The sequence below is a fragment of the Moschus berezovskii genome, chromosome 6 (genome assembly GCF_049115385.1).
Source record: "Moschus berezovskii isolate FMDL1 chromosome 6, NW_MosBer_1.0, whole genome shotgun sequence".
NCBI lineage: Eukaryota > Metazoa > Chordata > Mammalia > Artiodactyla > Moschidae > Moschus > Moschus berezovskii.
In genome coordinates this window covers 87,768,706-87,784,416 of record NC_142465.1, presented here as the reverse complement: position 1 = coordinate 87,784,416, position 15,711 = coordinate 87,768,706, and the positions used below count along the sequence as shown (strand labels likewise).

The 15,711-nt window shown below is 38.8% G+C and overlaps 1 protein-coding gene and 1 long non-coding RNA gene across 4 annotated transcripts in view; both read right to left on the bottom strand.

Annotated features, from left to right (window-relative positions):
* ITPR2 (inositol 1,4,5-trisphosphate receptor type 2) overlaps window positions 1-15,711 on the bottom strand; it is a 639,393-nt gene that overhangs the window by 598,343 nt on the left and 25,339 nt on the right. The window lies entirely within an intron of this gene.
* On the bottom strand, window positions 3,881-8,606 carry LOC148777678 (uncharacterized). The gene is made up of 2 exons (XR_016037665.1): window positions 5,920-8,606; window positions 3,881-5,530 (listed from the first exon to the last, which is right to left on the bottom strand). It is a non-coding gene; the product is annotated as an uncharacterized LOC148777678 (long non-coding RNA).

Genomic DNA, 15,711 nt, shown 5'->3' with positions numbered 1-15,711 from the left:
CATTGACTGTGGCCCACCAGGCTCCTCCATCCATGGGATGTGCTAAGGGATAAATACTACTTTAAAAAGGAAACATATGTATGTTGTCACATGTGAAACGAATCACCAGTTCAGGGTCGATGCATGTTATAAGATGCTCGGAGCTGGCGTGCAGGGATGACCCAGAGGGAAGATAAAGGGAGGAGGGAGGTGGGAGGGGGGTTCAGGAGGGAGAACTTATGTACACCCGGGGCGAATTCATGTCAATGTATGGCAAAACCAACCAATATAATACTGTAAAATAATTTGCCTCCAATAAAAAATAAATTAATTAATTTTTAAAAAAAAAAGGAAACATAAAACATGATAGAAGATAAAAAGGAGGTAAGGGAGTTATCTAAGAGAACTGCACTCCAGGCAGAGGAAACAGCACAGTGGGAACATGTTTGCTGTGTTTGAGGACTGACAAGAGAGAAGTAAATCAGAAAGAAAAAGACAAATAACTGTATATTAACACATATACATGGAATTTAGAAAGATATTACTGACAATCCTACATGCAGGGTAGCAAAAGAGACACAGACATAAAGAACAGACTTTTGGACACAGTGGGAGAAGGCAAGGGTGGGATGATTTGAGAGAATAGCAATGAAACAGGTATAGCACCATATAAAATAGATGACCAGTGCAAGTTTGATGCATGAAGCAGGGCACCCAGAGCAGGTGCTCTGGGACAACCCAGAGGGATAGGGTGGGGAGAGAGGTGGGAGGTGGGTTCAGGATAGGGCGACACATGTATATGATGGTTTAGTCGCTAAGTCATGTCCGACTCTTACAACCTCATGGACTGCAGCCCACCAGGCTCCTCTATCCATGAGATTTTCCAGGCAATACTGGAGTGGGTTGCCATTTCCTTCTCCAGGGGATCTTCCCAACCCAGGGATTGAACCCTGGTCTCCTATACAGGAAGCAGATTCTTTATCAACTGAGCTACCAGGGAAGTTGATCCATGTTGATGTATGGCAAAAAGCATCAAAATATTGTAAAGTAATTATCCTCCAATTAAAATAAATTAATTAAATTTTTTTTAAATCTAAGTTTCAAAAGTCAGCACTGCATCAAGGATTTAATAGTCTGCTGCTCAGCATGGGTCCACAATGAACCAAACGGAAAATTAAGAACATTATGCATTTCAAAATTAAACTGTCTTAACTTATCAAAATATATCTCAAGATTTTCAATGCATTTGAACCTTCCTCAGTGGGTTATTCTCAAACTTTCATGATAAGCATAGAAAGAAAACATTCCTCTTGTCTCTAAAAGTATATATATGCATCATTAGAAAATCATTGTTGAATGAAATATATGTCAAAGAAATAACCGTGAAATTATAATTGAAATACATAGCAGAGTGTTTCAAACAACACCCACATATTCTAAAGTATTTCCTTTCCCACCTAGAGCCAACCTGCACTGGTTCCGTGTATGAGCACTGCCAAGCACAGGGTGTTCAGCACATGCTGATGCCCTACAGGAGTCGTTGAAAGGCTGATAAGTCGAAGTTAGAACATGTACAGAAAATCCAAATCACTGCGCCTGCAATCTGAAGACAGAAGCTCTCTCTGATTTACAACAGGTTTCACAAGATTACTATGTTCACTTAGTTAACGTTGGCATTTATTCTCTTAATTCTCAAAAATTCTGCAAGAAAGATAGAAGTCATTCCATTGAGGACGTAAGTGTGTTTGGTGATATCATCCAGAAAACCAGTTGCTCATTAAGGGACCCATTGACATCCCAAGACCATATCAACCTGAAATGAATTATATAGGAAAGGTGCCTCAGACATATGTTACTTCTTATTCTGCTCCTTAACCTTTTAGAAGCTTCCATTTTCCTCTTAAAACTCTTAACAGAGCATAGTTAAGAACCAAGACCTCTCAGCCATCCAAGGGAGGATAAGAAGCCTAGGCTGACCCCTCTTGTCGCATCCTCCCAGACACGGTGCTTCATCCAGAGGACAATACGCAACCCCAGCAGGGCCAAAGCACCTTTGCAGAAGCAAAGAGGAACAATGAATGGGAAAGGAACCAGTCCTAATCTCCTTCTAGGATCAAGAATTGTGATGGAAAGTGTAGATCTAACACTGTCAGGAATCATTTTTCCCCACCATGGGTGGAAAAAGTGCCAGAGCAGAAAGCCCAAAAGGAGGGAAAAAATGAAGCAAAAGACAAAATCCCGGTCTCATCAACTGAACCCCTGGTTCTAGCTGTACCTGAAGCGAGATCTCCTCATGCACTTCTCAGCAATGCAAACCAAAAAGTCTTTGTTTCATTTAAACTGATTGGGTCTCTATTCATTGCAAAAGAAGTTAATGTACCCATGAAGGGCACAAAGCTAGTAAAGAACTGGTAAAGTATTGAATATAAGCAACCAGAAAATCCAGAGTAGCCACATAATCACAAACAAGATACATTCATTTTGTCCCTGACTCGTTCATTCAACAAATATTCACTGAGGGCTGACTGTGAGCCAGGCATGGTCCCAGGCAACAGGTAAACAGCAGAGTACAGACAAGACCAAATCCAGAGCTTACATCTTAATATAAGCACCATAATTACATACCAATACAAATGCTCCCAAGCTTAGGTCCACAGAGTGGGTTTTAGGGAGCACTGAACACCCTCAGTATATGTAAAATTTTATGTTTGTGTATATTCATGGCAAGTTGAACCATAAATTTTATCTTAGTCTCAAAAGGGAACATGGCCTCCCCCCAGGCCCCGGCCAAAAGATTTAGAAAAACTCTTGGAACATAAGCATATCTTAGGATCAAGATGTCTTAAGTTCTTATGGAAATTCTCCTATCATAATGTTAGCATAGTTTTGTTCAAAGAAGACACACTCTATTCAACAGGGATTTTACATAAATATCGTTCTCCTTGAACATCTATTAGGAGGCTAACTCCTTTCATACTTTATTTTTCTATGGAAATAAAACTAACAGCTAATAAGTGGTTGCTGTTTAGTCACAAGTTGTGTCCAACTCTTCTGATAACCCATGGACTGTAGCCCACCAAGCTCCTCTGTTCACAGGATTTCCCAGGCAACAATACTGGAGTGGGTTACCATTTCCTTCTCCAGCAGATCTTCTAGACTCCGGGATCGAACCCGTGTCTCCTGCATTGGCAGGCGAATTCTTTACTGCTGAGCCACTAGGGAAGCCCAAAAAGTGGTTGCCTTAAACCCTAAAAACCTAGAAAGTACCTCAAATAATAGCACCTCAATTAAGGGCTGTAAGGAATAGAGAACAAAATATTTAGATCCTCTCCTCAAGTCTCCTCTTCCTAGGAAGCTGTTCTTCCAACAAATAGCTCAATAACTTTTTAAAACTGATAGGATGCAAAGGAATTACACATCTCTTTTTAAAGGAAAATTCCATCCCACCCCCACGCCCAACCACGTTAAGTTTTGAAGGGCCCAGTTTACAAATATTGCTATTATTAACAACCAATTTTTTTCTTCTCCCTTAGCAACTTAATTTGTATTTGGAAGTTTCCATGCTGTAATTCAATACAACTAAAGAGCAATCAAGTTGCAACAAGCAAAAGTCAAAGGGGAAATTGCCATTATAGAAGTTTTTCTTGAAGTTATATTCCTCATCTTTAGAATTTTAAGTTAGAGGAAAATTAATTGTACAAAGACAAACTCAAGAAAGGTTATTCTGCATTCTCCCCTTCATGAGAATGGATGCAGATATTCTGCCATACTTTCTAACTCCCTTTTACATACAGGTTGTTTAAGCTTCACACTTGCATTTCCTGGACCCAAAAGAAAAGCAACTTCCTTTCACCTGCAAAACAGTTTCCTTCTAAATAGATACTGATCAGATTCGTATCTGGTAAAAAAAAAAAAAAAAAAACAGGAACCAGGGTCACTGCTTACCCCTAATTCAAAAAAAAAAAAAATCTTTGGAGATGTTTAAACACCAGCTGATGCATAATAATCATTTTCTCATCAAAACTGTCTCTAAGAATGTGTTCTGGTGGCTATTCCTACGTCTAAGTTACCAAAAGCAGATTCTTTTTCAAGACAAGATAACTCATTTCTCAACTTTCTGCCATCCTACGGAGGGAAACTAAAGACCAAGTAATCAAAGGTAAACAATGAAATTTTTTATCCTGCCCAAATAACTCACTGATTCATATTCATGAGGGATCCACTACCTTCACTCTTCTCTAAAAATGTTTGGACAGAACACCAGCCTTTTTCACTGAATTCACAGGAAGTAGCAACTGTGAAGTACCAACACTCATACTCTTTCTCATCCTAGGTTTTCCACATAATTGTTATGATTTTGGAATCTCACCACCTGATATTCTGAATAACTTAAAGGGGTAATTATGCCTCCTAATTCTAGACTTTGCAGTCTCTAAATAAAACTTACAGCTCCTCATTCAGCACAGTAGACATATAAATACCAACCATCTATGAAAAGATATAATTTCTCTAAGATATAATTTTTAACACCATTCATTTAGGGAGTAGACTTAATAAGACCAGCCAAAAGTTTACTTATGGTTGGTATAAAAGATGTCTCCCTAGGGACAGCAACATTTGACATTTTGGTTAAGATTTTCTCAGTTTCCTCAAGGTGCTATGACTCTCTTGCCCCCTTGGAGAGGTAAGAGAAAAACAATGTCACCAGCAGTCATTTTGCCCCATGAAAAAAATCAGCTACAGTCTTTAGGTAATTCATGCTCTCCTTAGTCTTCTATATCTGTCTCTCTCATTCTTTCTCTTTTATAATGCCAAGCTTTAAACAGATTTTTTTTTAATTTTGTTGAATTATAGTTGATTCACAATGTTGTGTAAGTTTCTTCTGTATAGCAAGGTGACACTTTTATGTGTATATATATATATGCACAAAAATATTCTTTATCATATTCTTTTCCACTATGGTTTGTCACAAGATACTGAATATAGTTCCCTGTGCTATGAAGTGAAGTGAAAGTCGCTCAGTCATGTCCAACTCTTTGTGACCCCATAGACTATACAGTCCATGGAATTCCCAGGCCAGAATACTGGAGTGGGTAGCTGTTCCCTTCTCCAGGGGATCTTCCCAACCCAGGGATCAAATCCAAGGATCGAACCCAGGTCTCCCACATTGCAGGTGGATTCTTTACCAGCTGAGCCACAAAGGAAGCTCAAGAATACTGGAGGGGTAGCCTATCCCTTCTCTAGTGGATCTTCCCGACCCAGGAATCGAAACGGGGTCTCCTGCACTGCAGGCGGATTCTTTATCAACTGAGCTATCAGGGAAGCCCCTTCCCTGTGCTATATAGTAGGACAACTATTTTATATAAGATGGATAAACAACAAGCTTTAAAAAGATATTAAGTAACGTTTATTCAAAATATTTTTAAATTGCCTTTTAGAGCAACTATTTTTAGGGCCCAGTCATCTTGCCAAACTGATGATTTCAAACCAAACTTCTAACCAAGAAGAAAAAGATAAACATCCACGATTACCCCATCTTATTGGACATCCTCTAAGAAACAAATCGATGCTTTTGAACTGTGGTGTTGGAGAAGACTCTTGAGAGTCCCTTATACTGCAAGGAGATCCAACCAGTCCATTCTAGAGGAGATCAATCCTGGATGTTCATTGGAGGGACTGATGCTAAAGCTGAAACTGCAATACTTTGGCCACCTCATGCGACGAGTTGCCTCACTGGAAAAGACTCTGATGCTGGGAAAGGTTGGGGGCGGGAGGAGAAGGGGACGACGGAGAATGAGATGGCTGGATGGCATCACCGACTCTGTGGACATGGGTTTGAGTGAACTCCGGGAGTTGGTGATGGACAGGGAGGCCTGGCGTGCTGTGATTCATGGGGTCGCGGAGAGTCGGACACGACTGAGCGACTGAACTGAACTGAACTGAAGAAACAAAGGTAGACTTAATAACATACTCAATTTCTCCCACAAACCAATACAACTTTCAGCTTTTTATTAAAGTTTTTTACTTTGCACATTAAGTCACAATACTGTTCACAACAACAAATTACATGGAAAAAATACATCCATCAAGAGCCAAAATTCTGCAACTGTGCGTTGGTTCTGGATTAGACACTAAAGGCTTCGTCACTGGAGGGTCTCATTCATGAAGATGCTGACAACTACTGCCAGAAGAAATGGCTTCCTAGGTGGCACAGTGGTAAAGAAGATGCCTGCCAATGCAGGAGACCCAAGAGATGGGGGTTCAATCCCTGGGTTGGGAAAACCACTGGAGGAGGAAATGGCAACCCACTCCAGTATCCTTGTGGAAAATTCACAGACAGAGGAGTCTGGCAGGCTACAGTCCATGGAGTCACAAAGAGTTGTACATGACTGAGCACACACCTACACACACACACACACATATAAAGAATAAAAATCCTTTACCATGGCATTTGGCCCTTGCTTTTGTCCTGTCATAGACTTTCTATGAAAAAGGCACATAATTCACTGTGGACAAGATTTACTATTACCAGCAGAATCACCACATGCTTTTTCTAGTTTCCTCTCTCAAAGTAATTCTATGCATAGTCCCTATTGTATAGGATTGCCCAAAATCCTTATAACTTTTCCCCTGGAGAGTCCTATTTTTCAGTGTTAAATTAGCAAAATGACGTATCTTCAGCTACCTGATGAATTCAACATTCTAAAGTACTGAATTCTCTCTGAATGTAAAAAAGTTATACAGTAGGAACTCGCTGCTTCCCCACTATCCTCCCTTTCTAATTCTTCCCTATCCTCAGCACAGCACCACAGGGATGTTCAGTCCTCCCTTCTGTTCACAAACTAATCAAAAGCCTCTTCCCAGACTGTCGAAAATCTAAATTCCAAGAACTTGGCAGTACAGGGGCTGTTACTGGGCCAGACTCATAAGTATTCCATCCACGGCCTAAAGAATTGTTAAGTAGCTAAAGTTTTCTCTAAAGAGCCCGGAATTTAAAAACAGGAAAAGAAAGGATGTGATAGGAAATGCTTTATTTTCCTTCATTTAATGTTACATTTCCTTTAATTTATGAATATCTTGATTTAGACACGTAACTGTGTTTACTATTTCGTCCTTTAAACTTCCCTAGGCACTGCAATTTTAAGAAACAGCTTCACTAGATTTCTAACAATCAACAAATCTTAAACTTATGTTTCATCTCTTCTTTGATGTTTCAAGGTTTAAAAACAAGTTATCTGGTAGGTTACCTTAATGACACACCAAATGTCATGACTGATCTGTTGAACTGTAAATAGATGATATTTGGAGTATAGTTTTAAAACCACTGACTAAAACAAGGTATTTAATGATGTACACAACTAATATAAATTATTTATATTTTCCAAATATGTTTATTTATCAATAAGCACAAAATATAATCAAGAAAATACTGAGTTATGTAACCAATTCAACAGTCATTTGCATCCCTGCTAAAGGGGAAACATTTTCCTGGCTTTAAAATTATAGCAAATCTGGAAAAGTAAGTCACTGATATTAAATGTGTAATATGATTCAATTGTTGAAAATAAATAGGTTTCAGTGACTTCTCTATGACTTAATCATTTTTTAAACCCTAGGAATAAATTTAAGCAAAGCAGTGAAAGAGCTGTATTGCAAACATTACAACACATTAATGAAAGAAATTGAAGACACGAATAAATGGCAAGATAGTCTACATTCATTGATAGAAAAAAATAATATTGTAAAAATGTTCATACTACTCAAAGCAATATACAGATTCAATGCAATCCATATCAAAATTTCAATGGTATTTTTCACAGAATTAGAACAAAAAATCCTAAAATTTATATGGAATCACAAAAAAAAAAAAAACCCTGAATATCCAAAGCAACTTTATTAAGTGCTATTACAAAGCTATAGTAACTAAACAGTATGGTATGGCAGGGGCAGGTAGAGACAGACACATAGATAAACAGAACAGAGTAGAGAACCCAAAAATAAACCCACACATATATGTTCAATTCACTTCGGCAAAGGAGCCAAGAATATACAATGAAGAAAAGACAGTATCTGCAGTAAACGGTGTTGGGAAAATTGGACAGCCACATGCAAACAAATAAAACTGGACCACTATCTTACACAATATACAGACATTAACTCAGAATGGATTAAAGACCTGACTGTAACACCTGAAGCCTTAAAACTCCTAGAAGAAAACAAAGACAGTAAGCTGCTATTTGAAATCACTCTTGACGATGATATTTTTTAATCCAACACCAAAAGTAAAAGCAACAAAAGCAAAAATAAACAGTGAAACTATGTCAAACTAAAAAGCTTCTGCACAGCAAAGGAAGGTATCAAAAAATGAAAGGCAATCCACTGAACAGAAAAAAATATTTTCAAATCAGATATTTAGGAGTTAATATCCAAAGTATATAAAGAACTTATACAACTCAACAGCAAAAGAAAAATCCAATTTTTAAGTGGGCAACAGACCTGAATAGACAGTTTTTCCAAATAAGACATTCAGATGCTCAACAGGTACATGCAAAGGTGTTCAACATCACTAATTAACTGGGAAATACAGATCAAAACCAAAATAAGATATCACTTCTCACCTGTTAGAATGGCTATTAACAAAAAGACAAAGAATTAACAAGTGTTAGCAAGGATGTAGAGAAAAGAGAATCCTTGTGCACTGTTGGTTGGAATGTAAATTGGTGCATGTGTGTGTGCCTGCCTATGAATGCTCAGTTGTGTCTGACTCTTTGTGATCCCATGGATTGTAACACAGCAGGCTCCTCTATCCATGAATTTTCCAGGCACGAATACTAGAACAGGTTGCCATTTCCTACTCCAGTGGATCTTCCCAACCCAGGGATTGACTCGCACCTCTTGTGTCTCCTATACTGGCAGGGAGACTCTTAACTACTGATGCCACTAAGGAAAACAATATAGAGGTTCCTCAAAAATTAAAAATATAACTACCATATATGATCCAGAAATTGCAATTATGGGTATATATCTGAAGAAAATGAAAACACTACCTTGAAAAGCTATATAAATCCCATTTCACTGCAGCATATTTACAATAGCCAAGATATGGAATCAGCTTAAGTGTCCACTGATGGATAAACCTTAGGAAGCATCACTATGAACAAAGCTAGTGGAGGTTATGGAATTCCAGTTGAGCTATTTCAAATCCTGAAAGATGATGCTATGAAAGTGCTGCACTCAATATGACAGCAAATTTGGAAAACTCAGCAGTGGTCATGGGACTGGAAAAGGTCAGTTTTCATTTCAATCCCAAAGAAAGGCAATGCCAAAGAATTTTCAAACTACCACACAATTGTACTCATCTCACATGCTAGTAATGATCAAAATTCTCCAAGCCAGGCTTCAACAATACGTGAACCATGAACTTCCAGATGTTCAAGCTGGATTTAGAAAAAGCAGAGGAACCAGAGATCAAATTGCCAACATCCGCTGGATCACAGAAAAAGCAAGAGAATTCCAGAAAAACATCTACTTATACTTCATTGACTACGCTAAAGCTTTTGACTATGGATCACAACAAACTGTGGAAAATCCTTCAAGAGATGGGAATACCAGACCACCTTACCTGCCTCCAGAGAAATCGGTATGCAGGTCAAGAAGCAACAGTTAGAACCGGACACGGAACAATGGACTAGTTCCAAATTGGGAAAGGAGTACGTCAAGGTTGTATATTATCACCATGCTTATTTAACTTATATGCAGAATACACCATGCAAAATGCCAGGCTAGATGAAGCACAGGCTGGAATCAAGATTGCCAGGAGAAATATCAATAACCTCAGATATGCAGATGACACCACTCTTATGGCAGAAAGTGAAGAGGAACTAAAGGGCCTTTTGATGAAAATAAAAGAAGAGAGTGAAAAAGCTGGCTTAAAACTCAACATTCAAAAAATTAAGATCAAGGTATCGAGTCCCACCACTTCATGGGAAATAGACAGGGAAACAATGGAAACAGTGACAGACTTTATTTTCTTGGGCTCCAGAATCACTGCAGAAGATAACTGCAGTCATGAAATCAAAAGAAGCTTGCTGCCTGAAAGAAAAGCTATAACCAACCTAGGCAGTATATTAAAAAGCAGAGAAATCACTTTGTCAACAAATGTCCGTCAGGTCAAAGCTATGGTTTTTCCAGTAGTCATGTATGGATGTGAGTTAGACCATAAAGAAGGCTGAGTGCCGAAGAATTGATGCTTTTGAACTGTGGTGTTAGAGAAGACTCTTGACAGTCCCTTGGACTGCAAGGAGTTCAAACCAGTCAATCCTAAAGGAAATCAGTCCTGAATATTCATTGGAAAGACTGATGTTGAAGCTGAAACTCCAATACTTTGGCCACCTGATGCGAAGAACTGACTCACTGAAAAAGACCCTGATGCTGGAAAAGACTGAACGCAGCAGGAAAAGGGACAACAGAGGATGAGATTGGCTGGATGGCATCACCAACTCAATGGACATGAGTCTGAGCAAGCTCCGGAGTTGGTGATAGACAGAGAAGCCTGGCATGCTTCAGTCCACAGGGCTGCAAACAGTTGAACACGACTGAGCAACTGAACTGAACTGATGGATAAACTGAGAAAATGTGGTATATACCACATACAACTGTATATTATTTAAACAAAATATTAATGAATGTATACAATAGAATATTATTCAGCCATAAAATAGAAAGGAAATCTTTCTACTATAACAACTTTGAAGTGAAATATGCTAAGTGAACTAAGTCAGACAAAAAAAGATAAATGCCATACAATGTCTCTTTTTAAAATTTATTTATTTTTAATTGAAGGATAATTGCTTTACAATATTGTGTTGGTTTCTGCCATGTATCAACATAAATCAGTCATAGGTACATAAAATGTCTCTTATATATGATCTCTTAAAAAAAAAAAAAAAACAAGCTCCCAGATGGAACAGATTGGTGGTTATAAGAGGTAGGTGGTAGTGGGTAGTAGAAATGTGTTAACTTTTTTTTTCTGTTTAAATAAAATGAATTTTCTAAAAAAAATTTAAGCTCATATAGTAACTTTCTAAATATCCAGCATATACCAATATAGTTTTCCAAACACTCACACAAGTATAACATCATTTCATACCCCCAAAGGACCATTGAGGAACAGAACAGAAGTATTAGTAGTACTCCCAAATTAAAGATGGGGAACTGACTTCAGAAATTAAATGATGTGTTCAAGTTCTCAATCACTTCAGGATAGGCTAGAATTCAAAACTAAGCACTTAGACAGCTCTTTACAAGATTCATATTTTTAAAAATTCAAAATCAAGTTTCTATTTATTCAATGGTTTGACTTCAACCTTGAAATTAAATATGATTTCTAGATAGTCATTTCATAACCAACCAATCTGTTCAATAGTTCAAGATGGACCTCAGTTTTAAATATCTAAGGTAGGACTAAAAAAAAAAAAAATTGAAGACACTGACTCTTAAAGAGAAAAGTTTACTATGTGTTTTCCAAATGTTACATAAAGATCACATTTCAAATAGTACATATTAATTAGGTATTATAATTCATTTCTAGCTCTGACATAAAAAATATTTGTCTTACAGAGGGAATTTTTAATGAAAAGTATTTTAGCAACATTTGCTAATTTGATATCTAAATTAACAATTTTCAGTTTTAAAATTTGTATTTTTAATCCTGCTTATGTTACACCTTGCTTAACACATATCTCCATCATAATAACCAATTCTTGTACACTGTGTACATATACGGTGCCGCAATTATTCTGTAAAGTTGATAAGCTACTTATGTCTAAACAAAAGCTATGAATACTGAAAGCAAATACATTCATAATCAAATTTACTGTGAGCAAGAGGTTCAAATGCATATATCTTCATGGCTGAGATTCATTTATCAAAGCATGTTTATTCATATACTTATGAAAAATGTACACATTTTGAAATAGCTTGTTTCCTCAACTCCTCTTTCCTTTTTTACTTTGCATCAACATAAAATGCTGTCTTCCTTTTTTGACCCTCACTACAACCCCCACCCTTGATAGTCTCGGATTCTTTCCTTCAGGAGATGATGACAAAGAAAAATTTAGACCAGACCAAGACCAGACTAATCAGGCTTTACCACGTCATGCATAGTACTCAGATAACTTTCCTTTTCATCATGAAGTAGACTTCACCTGAAATTGTGTTCGTTTAATACCCAAAACTAGTAAACTGAAAAGACAATAGTCTTCTATAGCATCAAAAATAACTAATGGCGGCTAGGGAGAACAAGATGGCAGAGGAGTAGGGGGATGTGGAGTACATCTCTCTCCACGGATACATCAGGAATACACCTTCAGACACAGAAGTGCATGTAGAACACCAGCTGAGAGCAGACAGGAGTACCTGACCAGCGGAAAAGAATACATAGAACCACGCAGACTCAGTAGGAGGAAGGAACTAGGGGGAAAAACAGGAGTGTCAGTAGGACTGACCTGCCCTCAGTGGGTGGGGGAACTGAAGCAGGGGTCCGATCCCCCCATCAGGACAACTGTTTGAGTTAGAGGAGAAACATTTAAGAATGAGAGTGAAAGAGCTGATCTGTGGCAGCCTAAATGGACTGAGAATCAAACAGTCCTTGCTGCAGCCATACATACCCCAGACAGGGACCTGGAAAGCGCAGCGGCTGGGAGCTGGAGTTTGGGGATTGTGGAGCAAAAGCAGGGGGAGGTGGAGAAGGAAATGGCACCCCACTCCAGTGTTCTTGCCTTGAGAACCCCAGAGACAGGGGAGCCTGGTGGACTGCCGTCTATGGGGTTGCAGAGTCAGACACGACTGAAGTGACTTAGCAGCAGCAGCAACTGCAGCAGGGGGAGGGCTGCTGTTGACTGCAGAGAGACAGATGGAGGGGAGGTAAAGGAGGGGATTGTGGTGGGAAATGCCTGTGGAGGAAAGCTGGGCAGCCGTGGAAGCAAGGTGATACTGCTGAGTCACGCGTAAGGGGTGGAGCCATCACCATAGCCTCTCTCTCCCCACATGCCAGCATCGGCAGCTGAACAATAGAAAGGCTGGCCCATCAAACACCTAACACACTGAACTACAGAGCAGGGCCTCACCCAGGGTGCTCCTTTAAGTGACTGAGTAGGAACCGAACCCTCTATGTGCCTGAACCGGTGGAGCTACAAAGAAAGACTGGTCAAAGGGACCTTATGATCGCCAGCTACAACAGGCTGGAAAAAAGACTCCGATAGGGCCATAACTCCTGCAGTGGAGGCAGTCCATGTCCCTGCACATTTGGCACCTCCAGGGTCCCCGCAAGCCAAGCAGCTGTGCCACTTTCACACTCAACTCTCACTGGGGCAGAGCTGCCACAGGCAAAAAAGCTCTTGCATCTCTGCACACAGGGTCGCTTCAGTAGTGTCCGACTCTTTGTGACCCTGTAGACTGTGGCCTCCTTCTCTGTCAAGGAGGGGGGTTCTCCAGGCAAGAATACTGGAGCAAATTGGCCGATACTGGTTGCCACGCCTGTCTAGAGCAGTATAGTTCCTGCTGCCCTAGCCGCCAACTCCCCTGAGTACCTGGTGCTGCCAGAACCCCTGCAACCCAAGCAGCTGCACCACCTCCACACCTGGCCCTCACAGGGGCAAACCCAAGTCCTCCAGGGCAGCCTCAGGAGCAAACCCCGGTGGATGACCCACATGCAGAGGTGGAAATAAAACCACAATTGAAACCCAGGGACAGTGTGGTTAAGAAAGAAGACCCAAAATCCTCCCAACAGCTGTACAAGCTGCAGATTAAATCCACACGATCAACTAGGCAGACTCTTTGTCTATAGAATATATAAAAGGTCACTGAGATCTCCCACAAAAGAACACTGTGGACACTGGAGGCAAGAACACACAGGAATAGGACCAGGTTAGAATCCGAGCTGCCCTCACAAGCAGGTCCAGAGATCAGCACAGTGCTGGAGATTATCTTAGGGAGGTGAGGTAGACTGTGACTCCCAGTGAGGAAAAGGACTCTGACAGCAGTGACTCAAGAAAAACGTTTATTATTCTTATGTTTGGACTTGTTCCATAGATTCTTTTGGATTTTTCTTTTTTTTTTTTCTTTTTCTTCCCTCTCTGTTGTAGTTGTCGATTTTATTGGCACTATGAAATGTTATCAAGTTTTTGAGCTTTTTTTTTTCTCAGTCACATTTTTCACTGTTGTTAAAAACCTCTGGGCTTTTGCAGTTCTACGGAGGTTTCTTTTTTATTCTTTTTTCTTTTTTTCTCTCTTTTTTTAATTTTAATTTAAAATTTTTTAAACCAGTTATTAGTTTTTCTACATTTATTCCTTTGTTTGCTTTTCCTACTGTTCTCTTTACCTTGCAGTTAATCTTTAATGTATATAAATCTTCTTAATCTACCTCGATTTAACTTAGCATATCTAGTCTTCCTTTCTTTTCCTTCTTTCCTTTCCTCTCAACGTATATGTTAGTTTTCTTTTCATTCCTTTATTCCCCAATTGGCAACTTGCTTTAGCTGTGTTTTCCAGTTTGAGCTTTGGTTAGCTTTGTTCTGGTAGATATAATTTTTGGTTTCCTTTGTTTGCCAGGTCAATCTATTGTACTTCATTTTTGTTGGACTATTTTGATTTTGCTTATGGGTGTATATGTATATGTGTATATTCAGTCACATTTTTTATTGTTGTTATAAACCTCTGCATCTACGTTGAACTTTTGCAGTTCTATGGAGTTTCCTTTTTCTTTTTCCTTTCTCTTTCCTCTTCTGTTTTTTCCTCTTTTTTATAATTTTAATTTTTTATTGCTTTTAAATATTATATTTTTCTACATTTATTCCTTTGGTCACCTTTCGTACTGTTCTTTTCCCCTTGCAGTTAATATATAATGTATATAAATCTTCATCTGCCTCTATTTAACTTTGCATATCTATTCTTTCTTTCTCTTCTTTCTTTCCTTTGCTCTCAACATATTTTTTAGTTTTATTTTCTTTGCTTTATTCCCTACTTGGCACCTTGCTTTAGTTTTGTTTTTCAGTTTTGTGCTTTAGTTAGTTGTGTTCTTAACTGGTAAATATAATTTTTATTTCCTTTCTTCACCAGGTCAATCTACTATACTTTATTTTTGTTGGACTGTTTTCACTTTTCTCATGGGTGTATATGTATATTTGTATATTCCGTTATTTTAATTATTATTTGCCTGATTTTGTAACTGCCATTTGTCTGGGGTTCATCTTTGGCTTCTCATTTTTGGATATTTGCTTTAGTCTCAATTAATGCCATAAGAAACGACATGTGGAATGTTTGTTCTTGACCAGAGATCAAGCCCTGAGCCTTTGGAGTGGGAGCACTGACTCCAAGACCCTAGACCAGCAGAGAACTAAACCTACGGAATATCAAATAGTGAGAACTCACACAAAGGAAACCACTTGAATACAAGCCCTGGCATCACCCAACCAACAGTAGCACCCTGTGCTAAACAACAAACAAAACAAAAATACAAACCCAATCAGCAGCAGACAGGATTACCACCTCACTCAGCCTTGCCCATCAGAGGAAAAACAAACAAACAACAAACAAAAACTCAGCACAAATCTCACCCTTTATGAAGCTTACACAAACCACTGCACCAAACTTAAGAAGGCAGAAACCAAAAGGAAAAAAGAATTAAAACTTGAAGCCTGGGAAAAGGAGTCCTCAAACAAAAGGAGAGAAATA